This window comes from Anas acuta, chromosome 1 (assembly GCF_963932015.1).
Source record: "Anas acuta chromosome 1, bAnaAcu1.1, whole genome shotgun sequence".
Classification (NCBI taxonomy): Eukaryota; Metazoa; Chordata; class Aves; order Anseriformes; family Anatidae; genus Anas; species Anas acuta.
Window position 1 is genome coordinate 34793763 of NC_088979.1, and position 24949 is coordinate 34818711.

Genomic DNA, 24949 nt, shown 5'->3' on the forward strand with positions numbered 1-24949 from the left:
ATTCTGTTGAGCTTGAACTTTGCACAGTGCCTGCTGGCCTCTTCTGGCTCTAAAATCTGTGACTTCCTGAACATTGTGATTCATTTACTTTTCTTGAAGGGCTTTGGAGATCTCAAAGCACTATCCTCAACACGATCCTAAGATATACCATAATGAATATCAAAAAAATATAGTCAAATCCCACACACCGCTACCTCAGCCATGCATATGAAAGAATTATTCACTCCTCTGTGCTGAAGTGGTCGTATCTGTTCCTGATGTTTTTCACATCTATCTAAAATGGAGACATTTGTCCATGGGGGGTGTTTAAGGAAAAGCTTGGACCTGGTGCTTAGAGACATGGTTTATTGGATGATATTGGTAGTAGGTGATGGTTGGACCAGGTGATCTTGAAGGTCTTTTCCAACCTTAATGATTCTGTGATTCTATATCCATTGTTCTGAGGTGCTTAATCTTAAGCAAGGCCATTGAGCTAAATTTAAGAGTGTTGGATCAGATATAAGAGCCTTGGAGGAAGATGAATTTAAATGATCAAATAATCCCTTCTGAGCTCAAACTCTATGACATTTTTCTTGCACTTCATTTTGACTAGCATGTGGAAAAAAGAAGTCTTTCTGGCTAAAAATAGGAAGCACAAAACACTCTTTTATTTTTTATTTGTAGTCATTCAAATTTTCGGTTCCTTCCCTCATCTTGCTATCTTCTTATGTCTGCACCTTTTCCTGCTTGTTTTTTGTCAACTAATTTGGGGCTGCATTTTCAAGACTATCTAAAACTAACATTGTTATGCAGTTTTTCTGACAGATGAAGCCCTCATCCAAAGCAAGATGAATGGGATGTCAGTTTTCCTTATCATGGGATCCCCATTAAGTGATCCAAATGAGAACTGAGAGAACTTGTCACATATGGCTTTAAATAGGAATCCAAATCTCATATAGCTTTGAAGCTACTGCTAGAACACCAAATTTGTCATAAAAAGACTTGTCTTTTTATGACAAATAAAAAGTTTGGTAAAAGCTAAGAGTGTTTTATCTGGGCACTCTTGAGCCCTCCTGTAGTAGGTATGTATGCTAGTTACAGACCTTGGGAAAAAAAAAAAAAAAGTGCTTTTGCAGTGTTTTCTTCCTGCTTTCCTTTGGACTGAATCTCTATGGAATATCTCCTCCTGGCAAATAAGTATTTCTTTTCCTTGTTTGTCTTTTTCAGCTTCTTTGTTAAACTTGGAGGTGTGTTTGCAATGTCAATTCAAAGTCCCTTGAGACTTGGCTGAGACTTGAGGTGAGGTGTTAAACTTCACAAGGCTGAATTGGAACACTTAAGGTGAGAGACAGGGTTTTAATCACTTGCACTGTGGCTGCCACGCTAGAAACTTTGTGACCTCAGCTGAGTTTTCTTTCAGTCAGAGTCCAAAATCAATAGAAGTATTCATGACTGGAGAAATGACTTGTGTTTAACTTTGGCCCCAAAGTTGGGAGGCATCAAAAAGCATATTTCTCTAATATCCAGTTTACAAACTGTGACTCTGAAACCATGAATTTTACTGTTTTGAACTCCATGTTTTCTAAATAATTCAGAACTGCAGCACCATCATTGACAGAATATTTAATCCTCCTGCTTCACATTCTTATTTTCCTCACATCATGAAGATTTGATCTTTTACTAAGTAAAATGCACCTTGACATTTTTGTAAGAAATTCCATTATTTTTATTTTTATCTTAAATATACAGTCTTGGGATTTGGATGGAAGACCTGTAGTCTTCCAAATATTTTATTTTAGCATATTTAATACTTATTGCAATGATAAAACTACATATATAAATAAAATATAAAATATAAAGATAAAATATATAAAGTATTACATTTTGTAGATGTTAGAAAATAAAATGGTTCAAATTTAATAGGCAACAATGTGCTTTTTTTTTTTTTTTCAATGTAGTCCTGGTTAGCAAGTGTTGTTGAATTGTTCACAGTTTAATGTAGAACACATTGATATCAAAGCTATATTGAGAACAAGCTGTCTAGGCTAAAACATTAATTGGTCATATACACACTGTAATCATTTATTTTTATTTATAGCATATGTATATCTCACTGCAACCCAGTAAAATATTCAATAAGATGTACAAATAAACTCCTTAGATTGCGCTGCACACAATTTTGTTGCGATTATCCCAGGGGTATGGGACAGTGACATTTTGATTATTTCACTCAGCATCTGTGTACTTGGATATTAATAGTTTTGAGGCAGAAAGAAATGAAGCTGTGACCATAAACACCACATGTTTCCTGATGAGGATCCTAGTCCTGCAATTGTATCTCTTCTTGTGACTTTAAAAGAGTTTGTAAATTGTAGGATGATTGTCAATCCTGTTCATGTCTTTTTGTTAACCAGCAAAGTATGCTGTAAATATATGGCAGTAGAGAAAAATGAAAAATACCTTTTTAGGCATTGTTGTGGCCTAATAGTGGGAATTAGAAAAATATTCATCACTTATTATAAAGTGAATCTGAAGCCAGGCCCTATTTGATGAAAGAAAAGGAAAAAGTTGATACAGATACAATGTTGTGCAACTCTCATGTCAGAAAATAACTTTCTACAGAAACTTAATCTGTACACAGCAATATTTCTTCAAGTAGCTATCACTAAGAAACACTAAATGCAACTTCTGGTGATTTGAGTTTGATGCAATATAACAAGATTAAAGGACAAGTAAAAAGTACTCTACATATGTACAAACCATCAGCTGCACAAATATAAGATGGGAAACAACTGTCCAAATGGGAATGATCTGGGAATTATAAAGGATTTCTAACAGAGCGTGAGTCAACTGTGTCATGTTGTTACAAAGAAAGCAAATATCAGACTGATATGTACAGGCAGAATATGCTCTGCAAAACATATCCAGTAATCCTTCTGCTTATTCAGCACTGTTCAAATCTTAGTTGAAATGATGTGGCCAGCAATGTGCCCAGCAAGTCAGATTCAGAGGCAAATGTAAGAGCTGAACTGTAGTTCAGATAAGTGGAAAATGCTTTACAGCAGTCAGGACAATAAGTATCAGAACAAATGTCCTCGGGACCTTGTAAACCTTTTGAGATTAAACTGAGGAATCATTCAGGAATGACATGCTAATAATGATGACACAATGACAGCCAATCCTGCTTTGGACTGAAGAATGGGGTAGATCCTTTCTAGCAACATTTTCTAGGACTAATCACTTCCATTTTCTTAGATAGGTGAAGAAAATGGGTATATAATATCTCATTAGGTTTGTAGTTAGAGACAAAAACAAACAAAAAGATTCTTTTTTTTTTTTCAAAAAAATCTTCAGTAAGACTTTTGAATATAAAAGGTTTTATTTCGTTCTGAATGAAAACAAGCTTTGTTGTTCCTTTGATCTGAAAAGAAGTATGCTTTCCAAAATAAGGTTCATCATGAGACAAACTGATTTTTTTTTTCAAGTTAATTTAGTTTATTTTTTTTTGTATGTTTGTTTTTCTTTAATGTAAACTATTTTATCTCGAAAGAACAGAAATCTACTCATAAATCCCTGCAGTTGCCTTTAGTGAGCACTGAAAAGTTCACTTTCACAAAGTTTGCAGATGTTTCCTTTGATTATTCATAAAAAAAAAACATGTAAATATAATATTGTAGGAAGATTAGTGCAACTGATGGAAGTGTTTATCTACTTCACGCAGTGTAGCAATCCATGGAAGCAGGACAAAGATCAGCTTTCCCTTATAATTCATCAGCCAGGCTTTGTCTCTCTAGCAGCTGAAATCATAATGTAAAGGCTTTTTGTTGTTGTTCTTGTTGATTATTTCAGAAAGTCCAATGGGAATTGATTATTATTGATATATATGTTCTGTTTCCTGCAGACATAGTCACTTTCTTAGGTTTTTTTCTTTTGTTAAGTTCCTGAAAGTGATCTTATTTTCCAGATCATGTCCTTTATTGAATCTTTACTGAAGTTATATCTACAGAGAGACATACATGATTAAATGTTATGAGATTTATTTACTTTGTTTGAGTAGTGGGAAAAAATACTGCAATAGTCATTTTTAAATTATCAATTCTGACATGAAAGAAGAACGTCAGGATACTATTTCCCTATAGCCCTTTTCAGGCCTGCTAGATGACTTAGAAAGGTGTTAATATTAGTCAGAGAGAATCAAGACTTTAAATCAGACCTGGATGTCTATCTAAAAGATATATTGTCTCTCAAGCAGAAGATATGAACTTGATGCGTGAAGTATTGGTTCAGATTTTATGGCCTGTTACACAGTTGGTTGAAATAGATAATCATAATGGTCTTTCCATCCTTACAGTATATGAATCTGAATTCAGCATGAGCAGATTGGGAGGCAAAGGAAAACTCAATGAAAGTAAACAATCTTAAAACCAATAAAAACTACTGTAATAGGGAAAAGAAAAATAAAATAAAATAAAAAAATAATCAAACCATGCACACAAGGAAATGCTCCTTTCTTTTTGACTCTCCTTAACAGAGTAAAAATAAATAAATAAATATTTTTCCCCCTTCCTCAATTTAACTCCTAATCAAGCAAAACAATAATAATACAAAAGTAAGAATCTATGACTTTGAAAGGTGGCCTGACACTTCCTGCTTTCTTACACATTTCTGTGGCAGCTGACATGTTGGCCAGCTCATTAGGATTTTTGAGATAAAGTAAAAGCAGGCTGGAAACAAGAAATTATCCTTTCTGGCTGAATGATATGGATTCATAAGACTAATAAGAAAACAAGTAACAAATTTTGTGGTGATACATGAAATCAACAAAGAACTCAGTGTTTCTTCCACTGCATCTCTTCTGCTGTGCTAATGGTCACAGTAAAAATTTTCTGTAGATAATAAGCAGCAGATAAGAGGAGAGCATACAGGGAGCAGAAACTGTAAGAAGTGGCCATTAAAGTCACAATTAGAAATATAACCTTACCTTTTAACAACAGAGGTGTTAACACAGTAGACTGACCTCTCAGCTCACCACATTGGTGCTTAGAGAGTTCATTTAAAGTAGTCCTCAGCTGGCATGATTGAAAATATCTTTAGCAATGAGAGAGCATAGCATATAGAAGAAGAAAGGCATTAATTGGCTATACCTGTATTATTGGATCTGGGAGTGCTTTCAAGGTAATAGTTGTACTGCATCTCTTTCTCTCCCCTTTGGAAATCCCTCTTCTGCCCTAGATTTCATATAAGGAAAGGCTGCAGGTCAGACAAGTGGTATAGCTTACTTTAAAAAGACCTCAAGAGTCCTTATTGAAGTACCTCCCAACAGCCAATAGATCACTGAGTTATAATGTCTTCTATTGCAAGACATTATAATGTCTTCTATCTTCTATATTGTGTAATTCCATCCCAATTTGGGGAAGCTACAACTTAAAAATATGTTCTCACTCACCTATGTTTTCAATACTGATATCTGCAATAGTGAAACATTTGGATATTAGGAGTCTTGTAATTTTTGGACAAATTTTTAGACAAAATTGACAATGTTTATCTTTAGTCTTGTGAAACTTATTAATTAGCTTAAATAGATCTTCTTTCCATTTCTGTTTCACTAGGCTGAAGTCTTCTCCAACACAAAAGGTTTTCCAAACTCTTGATCATATTAGTAATAATTCTGAATTCATATTTCTTTAACACAATGAGAAATGTTTATAGTATTCCAGATAGACCTCAAGAGTAACTTGTAAAATAGCATTAAAGCATTATTTGCTCAAATACTCTCAACACCAATTCTGCATCCTATAAGGAAATTACCATTATGTTATGAGGATGCGTACAACTGTCTGTTTTTAGCAATCAATAGGAAAAAGGTAAAGAAAAAATGAGTTAAAAAATTAAAATGGTCATAGCTGAATTAAAAAGTAATACTCTGATGACATAAAAAAACGTTTGACTTGAATCCTTCAGTTTCTTTGACATTTCTGAAGTAAGATGTTCTTCATAAATGAAAGCCAAAATAAAAGATTTTAATTTCAATTGTTATATCTAATACATTATATGCATTCATTATGCTTAATATTTAACAATTTTTATATTTATATTTATATGTTTAATGTTTATATTTATATTTAGCAATGGTCAAATAGTTTGAAAGGACATATAATTGTTTCCAAAACTAAATATGTATGCCCTTTGATTCCATAAAATTCATTAAGACACTAACTTGTGTTCTGATGCAAAGTGTCAATTACTCAAAATGCAAGAATTTCTCGTTGGATGTCAATTTCTATATTATTGCCAACTCTGATAACACAATTTCTGTAAGGTTGAATCCTAATGACTAAGTAGGCTGCTTCTACCCAACTCATCAACATTTACCATTTTCTTTTTAATGTGCACCTATGATCTTCTTTTGAACAGTGTAGCTGAGGACTGAAATCCAGCAAAAGCTCCTGGGACAATCTTTCATCTAATTTTTGCAGTGTACTTCACAAATATAGATAGGAAATAACAATGGAAACATGTCTTGCTAAGATACACATTTTCAAGCACAATTTAGAGACAAGTTTTGGCACAACCACCAATTAAGAAATTTTCATTCCCACTGCATGTAGGAATACAATAGAACTACTGTTACTCCACTGTGCAAAAACTTGAACACAGACAAATGTTGTGATATAGTGTAAACCTTAGTCTTCCTGAATTAGCAATGGACCTCAAAGGCAAGTACAGAACAAAACCCATGTGCCAGCACAGCACAATGGTGGTTATAGAAGTGCTCTTGCAGTATTGCAAGCCAAGCTATACTTGTGCTAAATACAAAGCAGCCACATCAGTGTGTCTCAGTGACTGTACAACGCAGGAGATCTGAACTCAGGGAGGATTTCGTCTCTTATATTCCCATGTAATGTTTCTTTCTTTGGGCTCTAAACAGGGCACAAGGTTTTGGTCCCAAGAGTTATACCTTGGTGTTATTCACTCGAGGATGCCAACAGATCTTAAAATGACTTACACTTACATGTGTGTTCATGGAAATGAGAAGTGGAAAGATGAAGAAAAATTATTTGTGATAAAGCTGCTTTCCACTGAATCTTCCTCCAAAGATCAGAGACCTCCATGGATTTTCTGTTATTCTCAACAAGAATCAGAACTGATGTCAAGTGAATTAAAATCATAAATAGAAGGTAAAAAAGCTTCATGATGCTATTTCAGCAGTTTTTGGTTTGTTTGTTTGATTGACTGAATATTTTTCTGTTACACCAAGCCATATTATTCACATGACATTTTGTATCATTGCATGGTTGCATGTAAGCCAAATCCTTCATGAATCAATGATCAATCACCCAAGACATTTGGGCTTGGCATTCAGATAAATCCAGACACACAGTATGGCTAAAATAGCATGATAAATTATTTTCTTGAATTATTTCAGTGCTCTGTGCTTTTCATGCATGATGAGATTTGGATTTTTTCCAAACCATTTATTCAGATCTACATCTTTCTGTGTGCTTTTAATACCACTGAAATGAATTTTTCTTGTGATCTCTTGGAGAAACAGAAAATGCGGTGGAAAAGTGGACAACATTGTTGGCAGAAAAATCTGTAATTCCAGATGGAAAATACCATTGTGAGAAAACTCGCATGATTAATGAATTGATTAAAAATAAGTTATACTCTCAAACTAAGCTTACGTTAATAATAAAAGCAGGAACATTCCTAGAACAGTCCTAGGAACATTCTTAGAACATTTCTATCTTTACATCTAACTGACTGACAAAACTGAATGCTTTACAGTATAAATATATTTATACTGTAAAAAAATTTATATAAATTTATATAAAATATAAATTTATATAAAATATAAATTTATACATGCAGTATAAATTCAATAGCAAAATTTATTTTCCTGAATCTGAACCAGTTAAAGTCTATATAAATCACAGAAAAGAAAAAGAAAAAAATATATATTAGAAAGTGTCTTAATACACACTTCTGTTTCTTCACTGATACTTTTCAGAAGTTTCCTTTTGAGTGCTGCTGTGAGGTCCCCCAACAGACATCTCTCCTCCAGACTGCATAATCTCCACCACCCCTCAGCTTCAGTTTACTGGGCAAATGTTCCAGCCCTGACCACTGTGGAAGCCCTCCACTGGACTTGCTGCAGTTTATCAACATTTTTATCCTCGTAGCTTCAGAAAAATAGTAATTTCTACACAAGCCACATTGCTTGTGATCAGACATTTTATTTTTGTGTAACAATTCTTTCTGCAAGGTTGGCAGTCAGGTTTAGTTTATAAGTAAGTGTTAGTATATAGAGACGGATAAATACTTCAGAAAATAATTGCTTACAGAATAAGTAAGCATTCCCAACAGATTTAACAAGATCTTTACAAAGGAGCCCTATTGCATTCCAATAAATCAGTTACATTACAATGATTGTCCTGGGTGCACCATCCATGGAAATGAAGATCCACTAGATCATTGCTCCCTATCCCTGATAAAGCAGAGATGGTGCAACAATTTGCTAAAAAAAAATGTCAAAATAATGTCACCCACGGGTAAACCTTCTGAGCTGGACAGCTAAAAATAAGAACAATCTCAGAAATCTGCTATTGAAATGAATAAATAAATAAATAAATAAAAATCTATCTCTGTAAAACCTGGCCCAAGTAATCATTTTAAATATGTGAAATATTAGAGATATGAAGTAAAATACATTCCTGATTTAATATTCAGATTACATATTACTCTTACTCTTAGTAATTATGATGAAAAATATGATGATGTATTATGGTGTATATTACAAGTAGTCTTTCTGCCAAAACTAATGGTTAATTAATAATTAATTTTAGAAGAAGAAAATGCGCAAACCAACCAACCAATCAACCCCCCAAAAAACATTTTAGCAACAGCTAAATCCAGGAAAAATGAAATACCAATGAAATTTGCAATAGCTGCACATCTCATAAGGGTAAGGAGAGAAAAGTATATTAAAATATTTCTCAAATATGAAAGCAATGATTTATTTGAGGTATTAATATTAGTGTTAGGTGCTGAAAAGTTTTCATTCAGCAACAACATGGACATATGCACACATCCTCTCCATTTGCTCTCTGTACCATCCCTCAATCTTGTTTCATCTATCTTTTTATATTCACCCCCTTCCTGCCTGTCTTGAGAACAAATCTTTCAACCAGGCCCCAGAAGTCATGGATTTTCAGAGTTTGTTTTCTCCTCCACCTTACAAGGCTATAATAGTTGTGTCCAAGAACACTTCACTTCTGTCCATCATAATTGAAGATGAGCTGCCACCAAATACTGCTCACCTAGTTATAAGGAGGAGTAATGTATCTGGTGTTGCATAAGCACCAGGACAGCCACCATCTGAGCCACAGATGCACAAACAGTGATGTTTGCTAATGAAGAAGACATATGGAAGACACAGCTAGATAATGACGATCATGAATAACCAAACACACTGAAGAAGGCAACTAGATTCTGTGGATGGATGAAACAGAAGTGTTGTGCATAATGGAAGGAAAAAAAAAAAAAAAGTAATTACTTGATGTGATTACTTAGGTACTTAGCCTCTATGCTGATGAGCACACTATTTTTAACAAATCAAACAGATTTTTGAATGAAAGGAAGAGAGAATTCAGTGGAATAGACAATTCAGATACACAATCTTGCTTACTCTGTTGAGCAGGCTGTGAATATCATCAGTTGTACTCTGGAGGTGACTGGCTCTGCTCGCTGTACAAAGAGCCTTGAAAATTAGATTAGGTACACACCTAAATTAGAAATGGCTAATGTCATTGGGATTATTCCCTTCCAGTTAATACCATTAAAAAGTTTATTAATGCAGACACAACAGGAGCCAGATCTAAATACTAAGCAATAGACGAGTATCTAAAAGCTGCAAGTCAATTTCATCGTGCACAGACTGATAGAGGACAAATTATTCAGCCTTTCTTTTCTCCTAAGGACACTTTTTTTTTTTTTTTTTTTTTTTTTTAAGTACTGCCTTTTAATTTCTCTTTAGCCAAGTATTGATTTCAGGTAAGTGCTGTGATTTCTGAGAAGCACTGAAATTTAGGATTTATATAATGCTGTGTCACCTACATAACACTGTTACTTCTGCTCTTGCCAGACATCAGCTCTCTCAATACAGAGCAGTTGCAGACATAGATGTTGCAGGAAGAATGGCCGAAAGCACGACAGACACTAGTATGGTCAGATCATGCTCCATATTATTATCCGAATTTAACAGGGGCAGATAGTATCTCACACAAGATTATTGGTCAAAAGTACTACGAAAAACAACTACAAGAAAAAAAAAAACACCTGCAAGAAAACAACCCCCTTGTGATTAGCAGTCACGTAGACCTTGTCCTTGAAGCCAGCTGCTGGTAACAATATTTTTCTAAATTCCTCAGTTGGGCGATGTGGGAACACTGTCATGGGAACTTCTCATAGTTGTCCTGGTAGCTTGGTTTGTTTAGTTGCAGCAAGCCACAGGATCTTTGCTGTTTCAAAAGTCCCTCAACACATGGACAGTTTTAGAAGACTGCAAAGCTTTGGGCTTGGAGATAAAAACATTTTTTTCAAGAAAAACTGGGATTCCTAATTTGGTAACAGAACAAACAAAAGAAAACAATTTCACCTATGTTTTATGAATGTCTGCCAACCTGACCTCTTGTCTAGAGAAGTTTGCTTCCTGCCAGGGGCTCAAATACAAGATGTCATGGAAATGCTGCCAAGAATTGTCTATGCATCAGACTATTACCCTCTGCTGCTCATCCATGTGGGCACTAATGATACAAAGGGGAAATTAGAAACCATCAAACAGTATTTAAGAGCCCTTGGGGGATGGTCATCAAGGGTATGGGAGCCTACGTCATTTTCTCCTCAACCCTAACAGTGAAAGGGGAGGATAGGAGGAGGAGTAGACAGATTTTCCAAGTTAACAACCGGCTGCAACACTGGTTTTGGTAACACTCAAATGAATCAGCCTTCTGTGTCTATGTGGTTTCCAAGGGACATATGAGATTTGGAAGGTCCTGATTCCACATCTTACTGGCTCTACTTGTTGCTACTGCTGTCTGCCATAAATTGAAGATATGCTTTCTAGTAGCTTTCTCTTTCTTACCTTCCCAGGAATAAAACCATCTTAACTAGGATGTACAGTTGGTGTGGGATTTTGATTTGTTGAATTTAAAACAAAATAACAAAACAACAACAACAACAAAAAGCAAAGATAAAGACAATCAAGATGTAAAAGATGTTTTCTTGTCAGAAGTGATATTAAAGGTGGAGGTGTTATGGATGGAAGAAAATGACTGGTGAGAATACAGCCCACACCCATTATGCCATCAGAATTGCAGTGCTTTGTCCTGTCTGGTGGCTGGAAGTAAAGAGATTTAGTTTTAAAGAATTAAAATGAAGGAGAGTAATATTCCAGAGACAGCTGATAGTCTCTGACCATGTCTAGATTACCAGAATTAGGAATGCTTCTAATTACTTTGTTCTTGAGTACATTCTAGCCACATATAGTTCCATGCTGAAAACTTAAGACTCAGGTTCCCCATACTTACCTTTTATTTCTGTAAAGTCAAAATCTGGGCAAGAAGGTAAGTTGATAATCATTAAGCACTTCCAAAGGTCCAGAAGGAAACCCACAGGTCTGTCCATCAGGTTGAGATTCTAGAAAAGAAGCAATCCCATATGTTGTTGGACTAATTACACAGAATCATACAGAATCACAAAATGTTAGGGATTGGAAGGGACCTTGAAAGATCATCTAGTCCAATCCTCCTGCCAGAGCAGGAACACCTAGGTCATATCACACAGGCATACATCCAGGTGGGTTTTGAATGTCTCCAGAGAAGAAGACTGCACAACCCCCCTCGTCAGCATGTTCCAGTGTTCTGTTAGAACTGTCTTGTCTCCATACTCTTACCACCATATGCTTCTTGAATGCTTGATGATGCATTAAGGAAAGGAAAGGCAAGGAAAGGAGTGACTCTGGATCACTTCTTAGCCTTAAGCAAAGCAGACTTTGTATCTTCCTGTTGGCCATCTGTCTCTCTAACCCATTTTTTTTTTTTAGGGTCACAAATCCTTACCTTTTTTCTGCCCTTATAAGCTGTTGCATTGAGATCTGCTGATTTAATTTATGTAGTCCTGAGATAGGACTCTCAAAATGTTGATTTAGAGAAAGTACTTCCAAGTAATACCATGCAACTGTACAGAACAATGACCTAAAACATACCATCTAGCTATGAGATTGCTAGCATAGACCTAATAATCTCTGCCAGTTGTAGCTTCCAGTCATGCAACATTACTACTTTATCCAAAAGCCCGAGACCAGGAACTTGCAAGGAGCTGTCAGTCACTGGTTCACACAAAATAGAACTGACCTTAATCAAGTCATTTTTTTATGCAATGGAAGGAGATACATGGAAGCATATGACATATATATATATTGTCTGTTTCCCTCAGAAATAAAACAAGAAAAATAAAGTGAAATTAAAAGAAATGAGAAAGGTTGAAGGGAGAAAGAAACGGGACAAGTAATATGAATTGAAACATGAAATTTCAATGATAAAACTACCAAAAAAAAAAAACAAACAACTTTATTTTGGTCTTGCAGATATGTTTTTGAAAACAGTACTTTTCAAAAACTGTACAACATTTCTCAAACTTTTTTTTTTAGAGTGATTCTGATCTGAAAACTTAAAGCTGACATGAAAATTATTTCAACAATTTTTTATAAAATTATCAATACATAAACCTCCCTATTCTATTGTAGTACTGTAGAAAAGTTGAAAGTTAAAAAAAATAAAAATAAAAATAAAAAACTCACAGCTGAAAATATCCATGTATCTTGATGCAGACATAGAAAAGGCAAAGAACTAAAAAGAACTAATCTCTTCATTTAAATTGACTTTTTTTTTTTTTTTAAGTGAATGGAACAGATCAAGTTCAAATGGAATTGTCTACAATCAGTATGGATAAGCCAATAGCGTCATCAAATTGTCCCACTATGAAGGGTTCCACTTGTATATCTCTATACAAGTGTTTCGTTAAATGATGCAGTCATATGACAAGCAAATACAGGCATTGAGTGAATGTTTGTTTCAGAATGAATGCTGTTCGTGAAAAAAAAAAAAGAGAAATAGAAAGTAAAACATAGAATTAAATGAAGATAACTATGTTGCAAGACCAAGAGAGTTGAAAAGAACATGTAACTTGAGCAATATAGTCATAGAAATAAAAAATGATTTATAATTTCTTGCACATTTGGGATACTGAATAAAAAGCCTTAAGATCTGAGATGAACTAAAGAATCAGTAATAACGAGAGGATTTGAATAGTAACAAATTCAGTCCAAAGAAATAGACTTGAATAATTTGCAAGTGTTCTCTGAAAGAAAAGTGTATAAAAGTAAAAGATTCAAGAAAAAAAATCTGCTATTGATACGGAGATGGACTACCTCACAATATAGATACACAACGTTTGAGAAAACAGTGGGAAAAGCATAGTACTTCTCCAAAATGACAGCGATACAGAGTCTTTATTACAAATGACTCTAAGCCACAAGATGATTTTTAATAAGTATAAATAATAGAGATCTAAAAGCACAGAAATAAAAAATGCATATGCAGTATAAGAGAAAGCTGGTGAACAAGGCAGCAGAAATAAAACATTGTTTTCTTCTTCATGCAAATAAATAGATACATTTTCTTCCTTTCTTCCTTCTCCTTAAATCACATAAGCAGACAAAGAGTCTCAGGAGCATCAGTAGCTGTAGAAAAGAAGAGAATCACATGATATCAGATTTTATCCTATCCATATGGTATAAAAAGTCCAACAGATGAGATTTTTTTATTTTTTTTTCTGTGACTTCAAGAAAATATATAAATGCATGGGAAAACAAGCAAACAAACAAAATACAAAGAAACAACAACAACAAAGCACAAAGCACACACACATAAAACATGCCCAGCAGTTGTTGAAGTGCTGGTTTGAGAAAATAATTGTTTTTTTCAAGGAGATGCTGAGCAAAAAGACAGGACTACATGTAGATAAAATAGTATCAGAAACATAGAGGAATGCTGAAACTTGGTACATCACAGACAGAAGAGATACCGTAACACTGAAAAAGAAAAAGGAAAGGAAATAAAAAAGAAAGACACTATCAGAAAGGAAGCGCTGGAATTTATTTATACTGTACAGCAATCCCAAGTATTATTGATAAATACAAGATACTGCAGGCATTGATACCATACAGAAAGATTGATGTATATCAACAATTGATTTGCATTCTATATGCTTTAAGGAAAAACAATATCTCCTTCTATAAGTATAATAAATATTAAAGTAAAATAAAATAAAAAATAAAATATTTTAATATAACATATAATTTAAAAATAATATTAAAAAATAAAATAAAATAAGATGTTTTAACAAAATACAACTTAGAGACGTTCAAGATCCAAAAGATTTAAAGAAGAATTGGTGAAATTTTAGAAGGTAATAATTCTAGAGGTAGTTGCTGTATAAGATGTATTAATATTTATTTATTTTTAAAGTGATATTCTAGTTTATTTAATGGTGTATGAAAGCAAAAGATATTCTTCACATTATTTTTTTCACTTTCTTAATTACTCAACTCATCATAACTGAGCATGGGTAATTATTATTTTCTATCCAAAATTGCTGGTCCTTAGATTTACATTTTCCTAATCATGTCCACCTTGTTCATACACCTAAAGATGCAGAGAAACTAACCTTTGTCAGATAGAGATTTAGACATGTAAAACCAGTGTGGTGGTTTTACCGTGCTGGGCAGCTAAACACCACAACCGCTCTCTCACTCCCCCTCTTCAGGTGAGGAGTAAAGCAAAGAACAACTCACGGGTTGAGACAAGGATAATTTAATTAAAGGGAAATAATAATAATAATTAAAGATTATTATGAACTAAACAATTTAACTAAAGGGAAATAAAAAGGGAAAGAGGAAGAGGGAGGGGGAAAGGGAAAAAAAAAAGAAAGGAGGAAAACAAACAAATAAAACAAATGAAGGCTATGTGGAAGTACAGAGAAAAGAAATTACTCTCTACTTCCCACAAATGAGCGATGATTGACAACATCCTTGAAGCAGGGCCTCAACGCATGTAGCCGGTGTTCGGCAGGAGGACCGACGTTTTCACAATGAGAGCCCACCCCTCCCCTCTTCTTCCTGTTTCCACCTTTTATTGCTGAGTATGACATCACATGGTATGGAATATCCCTTTGGTTGGTTTAGGTCAGCTGCCCTAGTGATGTTTCTCTCCTCACTTTTTGCCCACCCCCTAGGAGGGTGGGCAAAAGAGAGAGAGGCCCAATGCTGTGCCAGCACTGCTCAGCAGTAGGCACAACTCTGGTGTGATAACACTGCTGTTCCAACTAAAAGTGCAGAGTACAGCACTGTATGGGCTGCTGCAGGGAAAATTAACATCCCAGCCAGACACAGTACAACTAGGTGCTGGATTTATTAAGCATTAGTATTATGAAAAAGCACCTTTGAGAAATTTGACTGAATGAGAAAGAATACCAGAAGAGTAAAATGTATGAGGCAGCATTTCTGAATTTTAGCTGAATGAAACAGCAACTATGTCCTCCCTCATTTTCACTCAGTAGGATAAACTCTACATCACTACCAGCTGCACATTCAGTGAGGCTAGCAAACACTTACAAGTACAGAAGGCATAAATGTATCTCATACATAGGCTGGATTTTTGCTAAGGTAGACCTGAAAAGAAATCTGCAGCATTAATTCAGAGACACATACATTTTCATATGTATATCTGCAGAGCTTTTTTTTTTTTTTTTTTTTTTTTTTTTTTCCCAGAAGCCCAAGGTTTGACTTTGTGATTTGAAATCTGAAGATAAAACAGCAAGCAAAACCAGAAAGATAGGGAGTGAGATAACAAGATTAGGACTTAAAGATAGTACTCAAATCTGTCAAGGACAGGAATTGAGCAGATTATTTGTCTAGACAATGACTAAAATAACCAATTCATTTGAAGGACCTATTTTCACAGTATGTATGTGACCTTTCCCCCGCACACACCTTTTTTTTTTTTTTAATTATTTTATTTATTCATTTTTTTAAATTTCAGCTGTAAATTCTTCCTACTTCCTCACTTTGGGAGCCAGAGTCCCTGAACGTACTGTTCATACCAGACATCCTCTACTTCCTGGGAGCTGTATCTGCTTGAAGGCATTTCCAAGAGTGTCAGTATTTAGTATTTTAACCAAATCTTTTGAAAAGACTTATACCCTTTCAAAGTCATATATCTCATCTTAGCTCACTAATCTCTCAAAACCTGAATGGCTCATAACCTAAACTGTCTAAACTTTCTAAAGTGTCAAAAGTTTAACACTTCATGCTTCCACCCTCTGTCATTGAGCACCAGAAGTCTCCATTGATACTCTCCCTCCCCTTCTCCTACAACTTCTATATCATGGCCAAATTTTTTTCTGGACATTCACCACATTAAAAATAAAAATAAAATAAATAATAAAATAAAATAAAATAAAATAAAATAAAATAAAATAAAATAAAATAAAATAAAATAAAATAAAATAAAATAAGAATTTAAAAAAATCCTGTATATATCTACCCGGTGTAGTTTTCTTCTGACAGTCAGTCAATACAACTCCTCCATATCAGGACTAAGAAAACAATTTACAACTCTAACATTTATATGTGCAGTTTATATGTTTCATATACAAAGTAATTTGTATTCACCTACATGTATGTATGTACATATGAACACTGGTATATCAATAAAAGTATACCATCAATATCAAAGATTAAGCAATTTGTTCCACATGTAAATGTCATGTGTAAGTCACTTAAAGGAGATATGAATCTTTGTATTAGCTGTAAAGCTTACTACAGGTCTGTCCCTTTTACCTTATTAATCCCCATAATCCTAGAATTTATTATTTTCTTTGTTCTTCCACTGCCATTTATATTTCTATTCAATCCTTTTACTGAAGCATTCTAGGATAGATACTAGGCCTTTTCCATAAAGCATCCAGAAAACTTGTGGCTGTTGCAGGTTAAAAGATTTAGCTGAACTTTAAATCTCTATTTACTGGAATTTCTCTCTAGTAAAAAAGAAGTAAGCTGTATAACAGAAAAGAGTAACATGTCTACTCTCAAGCTAGCTCTTAAGGCAAAATGAAATGAAGACACTGGAAACTTCTGTTGAACAGAAATGATTCACTGTGAATTGTTTGCTCACTTCTAATCTCCAATTGTTAAGCCTTTTTCACAATGACTGCAAATAAAAATAAATAAATAAATAAATCATTGTTTTGTTGTAGTTGTTGTGTTCCTATAAATGATTCTATAAACAGTCTGCAGCCTCTTGCATCAAAACATAGTTGTCTAAAACTCCCAACTTATTTTTCTAATTTCCACCATTTGGTTGTCTTAAATTTTCTTCCAAAAATCTCCTACTGTAACAAAAATCCAGAAGAGATTTCAGGTGAATCAGTGAAATTAGACAGCAATTGTACTTCTAAATCCAATTCATATGGGAGTACTAGATAAACACAAATTAAATATCACCAAACAGTATAATTATCCATTAAAAAAAAAAAAAAATCCTTTCGAATTGCTAAAACCCTCTCTTCCTCTTAAAAGACATGAAATTAATAATAACAGCTGGTTTGTATACAGCCCTGTTGATATTTGTATGATGCCCCATTATTGTGAATGAGGTCTGGCTTCCTGCCAGATTCTGACATAGCCACAAGCTGTTTCAAGTACCAGCCAGTATTGAACCTGTCAATCAAAATATGTTTCCTCTATCACCACTGTGGTATTTTATGAAATATCAGAATGAGATGCTGCACTTGTATCTGATCTAGTGTGAGATGCAAAGTATCACCCAGGTGATGAGTCACATTTTTAGTACTCAGTGCCCATGGGTATGCTCACATCAGGACTGTTCTTGGGAGGCTAACTTTCCACTGGGTAATTTGGAATCCTATCAAAAGTCCATTGAAGTCAAAGGAAATATTCCCATTGATCTCAGAGGGCTTTGATCAGGCCCATGGCGAGCATGTACTTTAGCAGTCTTTTAGTGCTCTTGCAACATGTGCAGCCAAATGAATACACTTAATCTTTTCAGCAAAAATAGCATGAAAGTCAGCACAGTCCAGATGACTGGAGTCAAGAGATCAGAAAGGGACTTAGCAAGTGAAATTTGGCACTTCAAAGCCTTTTTAGTTGCCAGTTCAACCTTTTGGCAAGCAAGAATGTTCACAATTGCCTTGACCTAGTTGCTGTTGATGTCTTAAGTCTGTCAGTTCCAATGCTTCTGCAGGTGAGGTCCCCAGAGTGCTTAAAATAGTGCTGTGGCACAAAGCTGTGATATAAAGCCATCTTCTGGTGCCAAGTTACTTTTTGCTAGTGAACCTAAAACCTGCCAATGTTAATGAAATAGGTGTCACTCTACCAAGCACAGAGAGTTGTTCTAGTAAGTGTGTTCAAACCATAGCTAATCTTTTCCATGTTTTTCTGGACAAGACCACAGAATCACAGAATCACAGAATTTCTAGGTTGGAAGAGACCTCAAGATCATTGAGTCCAACCTCTGACCTAACACTAACAGTCCCCACTAAACCATATCCCTAAGCTCTACATCTAAACATCCCTTGCATTTCACATGCACAAGTCAAGAGTGATAACTCTTCTCTGCTGGAGAGTGTTTTATATATTTTTTTTATGCAGGACCTCCCACTGTCACTGTTCTAAGCTCTGTCATTTAACTACAGAGGGTTTTAAATCTTGTCTGCTCTTCTTTGAGGTTTTCATTTTGCTCTAATTATTAGATTATTGTGAATAGTGTGCAGAGGCAGTCATTTCTGTTCATGCTACAAAGGACATATACTTCTTCTGGAAATCCCAAGATTTTTCCTCTCAGTAGAAAGCTGTTTACTTGAGGCAATCCTTTCTCCCTTAAGAAGTATTTCAGTGAGCCTCTCTCACAGATTGCTGATCTCTGTGAATCTCTTATCAAGGAAAAAATATGTGTAGGATGTTATGAATTTGGCAGTGAGGTTTGAGGAAAGAACTGTAGAAAATGTCAGTGTTGAGTTTATGTTGTGTTTTTGTTTGGGGATTGCTTCAGCTTTTGCACCTTTAAAACTACCCACTTTGGGAAAACTCCCTTATAATGTCCATCAAAAAAAAAAAAAAAAAATTAGATTAAATTAAATTCAGGAGCTACAAAGTTCAAAGCATATCACCTGCTGCAGACCCAGAAGAAACAGTTGGTCTCTTAGCTAGTGTATTTAACTCTGCTTTTATAATCAAAATTATTTTAGAATTGCACTGAGACCAGACTTCTCTGGAAACAGATATGCAAATTCATGCTTCTAGCTGGAGTAAACTTTAACTTTTCATTTTATTATTATTATTTTTTAATGAAGTGACCTAGTAAGTGAAATCTTAAAATATACTAGGAAATTATTGGTAAGACATGATAGCTCTGGCTGCTTTACTGAAACATTTTACAAGGTACTACCAACAGATTCTGCAATTTAATGGCACAATTCTGTGGTTTTGAAGTGTATTTGAAGGTATATTTTTATACCTATGCTTTGGAACTTTTTTCTTCTTAGGGCTGCATGTCCATATCTAGCTACCTGTCTCCTTACTTAGGCACTGCAAAATGTACTCTGGCTTTCAGAATCAAAAATCACTGAGGATATATACCACTCCAAAAAAATCAAGTCAGCAGTGCATTATGTTTGAATGCTAACAATGTGCTTTGGATTGCGTGTGCTAAGGTCTTTATGCTTTGTATGTTGCAGAGTGCTCATTAAAATGTCTATAATCATGGGGCAGAGTAACTGATAGGTGCTTGTCCTGTTATCACAAGCAAAATCTCAATTTCTGCAACAGTCCATTACTCATGTAAGGTAATTCGTCATGGACTACAAGCCATTATGATTTTTGAACTTTCGCTGGTCCTGTATTCAAACAGATGCAGGAGAAATATTTCAAATGTATCAGTGACTTGGGGGCTTGAAGCAGACACTTCAAAAGTGATTCATGGCAATTGTGTTTTTAAGGTCCTAATGTGATAGACAAGAATCACAAAAAACTTTTATACATACTTGGCTCTGACAAGAAATTTGACATTATTGGGGTAATTTGATTACTACATAATAGGACAAGAAGTACTGGTTTTAAACTAAAAGAGTGTAGATTTAGATAAGATATTCAGAAGAAATGATTTACTCAGAGGGTGGTGAGGCACTGGAACAGATTGCCCAGAGAAGCTGTGGATGCCCCGTCCCTGGAGGTTTGCAAGGCCATATTGGGCTTTGAGCAACCTGAAATAGTGGGAGAAGTCCCCGCCCATGGCAGGGGAGTTTGAATCAGGTGATCTTTAAGGTTCCTTCCAACCCAAACCCAAAATGATTCTGTGATATTTGAAAATGTATCTGGAGCTCCTAATTTACTCTGGTGAATTTTAGAGTGCTACCTGTTGTCTTTTTCCTCTGAAATTAAATTTGCATCTATGTGCTGGGGGAATTTTGAAAAACTTTCTGTTTGGGAAATGGTTATTACTTCAAAGATTTGTAATTAGAGGAAGTTTTGACAAGGGTTGTGCTTACGAGGAAGAAAGGCTTTGAAGAGAGCCATATGTACAAAAAACAAAAACAAAGAAACAAACAAACAAAAAAAAAGATGAAGAAGAAGCTTAAAAGAAATCTGTGATTCAGAGAGCAAGCTTTAAAATGATCTGTTTTGGTAGAGAGCTTTAATTGGCTCTGCCTTCTCAGACCACTGTATTTTTTCCCCACATGTTTATAATAGGGAATTGATGATAGGGAATTGTATCTTTAAGATTTTTTTTTTTTTTTTGGCTTGTTTTCTGCATTTGTGGGTTTTCCACAGATTATGCACTGCAACATTTTAAAAGCTTCTAAACAAATTTTAGCCATTTGAATATTTGGAAATCTGTGATGGAATCAGAAACTGTGGAAAAGGTGGTGGAGCACTACCTACTTTACCGTAGAAACAGAAACAGAGACTGCTGTGTAAATGTTGCCATGGTGAATAAGATGGGAGTACTTTGTGGCTGGCAAACAAGAACAGACGTTTTCCAGACACGTAATGCTATGTTCACTTCTTACCTGAAGGAATAAGGTTGTTTTATATCAATAAAAATTGTTCCTGGTAATAGGAAAAATAAATTTGTAAAAAATCTGTGACTGCACACCACTGGAAAATCAGCAGATGTCATTTCCAAGAATTTTAACACCATAGATTCTTCTATACACTGTATCATTTTGGGGTCAGGAGAGTTGTTTAACTTTTGATGTTGTTGTTGTTTATTGGAGAGTCACAGGGGTGAGAGGTCAGTGCATTAATGCTGTAATGATACAAGTTGATAAAATATTTGCCTAAGTGACTAGCTACACTCAGTTTGATACAGGAGTTTACAATAATCTTTAAAAGCAACATTTCATCCTCATTTGTTTTTATTGAATCTCCTTTTTAGAAATCACTTGCATTTATTTTTGATGATTATAGAGCACTGAACTCCAGTTTCTCCTGCCACTGCTTCTGTAAAGGGAGTCACACTAGTAGTCAGGCATACTACATACATAAAAATACCCTTGTTCCAGCACAGAAAACTTTATTCCAATAAAATCAACTTCTGATCCTCTGCTTCAACTGATCAGACATAGCAGTCTATTTGTTAGTCATGGAGTCTAACCCACAGTCACAAAACAAAATAGAAATCATTTTATCCCCCAAGTGGTCAAACCCTATTCGGTGTTAGACTGTTATTTACCTATCTATCTGGTATTGTGTCATTTTTTATTGCTACAGTTCAGTGACTGTGAAAGGAGGATATGTCTTCTGAAATTCCAGTAATGGATCATGCATTGGAGTATAAGGGCATCCTAGGGGAGCAAGTATCAGTGTGGGGGATTATTCTTTACTTAAGGAAAAATTGTTAGATCTATTTAGAAAATTGGCAGCTAATTTTCCTGTCATTCATATCAGTAATCATTTTAGGCTATACCCATTCTGCCCTCAAATTAATACATTCAGCATCAATGAATGCTAAGAAGACAATGATGTACCACAGTTAAATCCAGGGATGACATGGCTGCAGGGTCTTTTTCCAATAAAACAGTCAATGTTATTGTGGAGGAACACACCAGAATACAAAAGGTTATGTCACTGATTCAAGTGCCTAAACTATGCATGTAGACTATGCACCTAAACTTAAATGTTTTTTCATATTATGTATTTCACAAGTGTACATTTAAGAAAGCCTCACTTTAATCTATTGTGACTTCAAGTTCTGAAAAAAATATTTTTTTATAGATACTACTGTCTAAAAACAATAGAAATTCATCAACACTAAAACTGATGAAATTATCTGCACAGTTCTATATACAAATACACTGAACAAGTCCATTAAACTATAAAAATAATTTCCTTTTAAAGCTAGGCATTGAAAAAGATGATGCGATTTCATAATTTCTTGAAATAACATAATTTAATCTGTGTACTGGGTTTGTATTTTGAGATTAGAGATATAGGTTTCTAAAAATCAACAGATCTGCAAATGCGTATCAGGGTACTTGCATGTTTTTCTTTTTTTGTCACCACAGATGGTACAGTTCAGCTCATCAGAACTTTGATTTAAATCTCTGAAAGTGATATAGTCAATATTGAATTCAGGCATTCATTTGCATCACACAAAAATGAGACTATTTTTAATGACATATAAAAAAATTCTTAAATAAAAGGTAAAAATCAGAAACTAATAATTGCAAGCAGAAATAACATTGGTAGTAATTGAGTAATCTATTCCTACACACTAGAGACGTCTCCTTACCTTCTGCCATACATAGATTCAGATAGAAAATGGTGAAATTTGTAGTTAACATATGAAAAAAGCACTAAAAACAGAACTTGAGATGTTCTGATCAAAAAAAAAAAAAAAAAAAAATCCCCAAACACTTTTTTTTTTTTTCAGCTTCACAGTCCCCAAACTACACACTTTACAAAGCCAATCTTTGCCAAAGGAAGTCATAAGTATGAGATGACATGAGTACATGTGTAAAAAAATAATTTTATATAAACCTACTACATTCCTTTTTGTCTACAACCTTGGGGCATAGTTACATACGCCTTTTTCTTGATTTTAATGTGATCTTAATGAATCACCATTTCCTCCTCTCTCCTTCTAATTTCTAATCCCTGATCCCTTTACTGTACTGCCACTAACAGTACAGCTATGTACATAGAAGGAATTTTAAGGAGCTAATCCATATTAAAATAAAACACTATGACACATATTTGTATGGATATTTTATATTTATATTTTTAACCCTGACTTCTCAGCATTTTTTAGCTCAGCCCCACAGGTATTTCTGCCAGCACACCTAAGAAAGTGCTACATCACATGATAAAAGACAAGCTAGGTATGGAGAGAAACATATCTTAAGCCAGTTTTACCTCTAACCTGTTTGGAAATGGTATCAACTTACATCTTGGGTTAGTACAGAGCATTGCTCTATTTTTTCAGATTATTTTACCAAGGTTTGAGCCACAAACCTATGCTAAGATTAGAAATAGAGGCTTGAATCATTCCAGCTGATTTAAAATAAAAAGTGAATGAGGACAGAATTTCCTGCAAGTTAGATAAATAACTTTCTGAATATTGTGGAAAATTTCTAAAAAGTTATTATTCATGATGATTTTTTCTTTTATCGATGTTATATCTGTTCAAATATAGCCTTCGTCAACACAACAGCTATACCTAAATAAATTAACATGTCTATAAGCACACCTGCTACTGAAATTGGCCTATATAGAAGTTTATATATAGAGCTCTATCTAAAATAACAATAAAAAGTTGTGTGATGTCACATGGATTGCCTAGCACTCACAGATTTGGTATCTGAATCCTTTCAGACCGTTTCAGGATGCTGTTAAGCACACAGATACTTTGGGGGCATCCTGCACGTCAGCCTTTGGGTTTTCTTCCAGCTGCTTTTCTTCCTCAGATCCTCCAAAATTCTGTAGCTCACATCCAAAAATGATAAAGATTTGGGAACCAACACTGATGATATCTTTCTCTTAGCTCCTTTCTGTGAATTTATCATTCTGTAGTCTACCATCTTTCCCCATATGCCAAGCTTACTCAGATATCTGCATACACTATGATAACAATGTAGACCTTTACAAGTTAAGCTCCTGCTTTCCATTTGAGACAAAATCCCAATTTAAAAGAAGCAATTTTCAAATGTTTCACATGAATCATATGGCTTCTCCAATTTATGCACAACTTCATTGTCTTCTTTCAACTTTGAAGTTAAAAGACTTGTCAGAAATTTCTATATGGTTTACCGTAATGATGCAGTCATATCCCACCCCAGTATTGTAGTAACTGCCATCTGGAAGTGTTTCTCTTCATTTCTGTGATAAATAGGTTTAGCAAGTCTGACTTCATAACTTAGACACCTAAGCTGAATACCCAAAGTTAGGCAATATCAGTACATTCTTCAAAATACATTATTTTCTAAGGCAACCTAGATTCTAATCTAGGAATGTTATATGTATTTTTTTCAAATCTAAAGCTATCTGAGAAATTTTAAAATCAAATACATTTTTTGGCTCAGTTTTCCATTTGTAAATGCTTTTATTCCAGCTGTGTCTATTTTTCTTATTTGTCATTGATATTTACACATATCTTATATGTTGATTTTTTTTTATGTTTCCATTGAGTATGCATTATTTATATTATTGGTAATTACTTGTGTTATTTTTGCTCAACACCATCTGTCTGTCAGCATCCATCTGCTTTCTCTTGTTTTAGGCCTAGATTGCAAGCTTCTGGAATACATGTATGGTTCATCTTTTTTTCCTGAC

The 24949-nt window shown here is 34.5% G+C and overlaps 1 long non-coding RNA gene across 1 annotated transcript in view; it reads right to left on the bottom strand.

The window, feature by feature from the left end:
* LOC137853448 (uncharacterized) overlaps positions 1 to 15211 on the bottom strand; it is a 35606-nt gene extending 20395 nt beyond the window's left edge. The window contains exons 1-2 of the long non-coding RNA XR_011094510.1: positions 15092 to 15211; positions 11568 to 11676 (exon numbers count right to left, since the gene is read on the bottom strand). This is a non-coding gene — a long non-coding RNA (uncharacterized lncRNA). The remainder of the gene's footprint in view (positions 1 to 11567; positions 11677 to 15091) is intronic.
* Positions 15212 to 24949: the final 9738 nt, after the last annotated feature.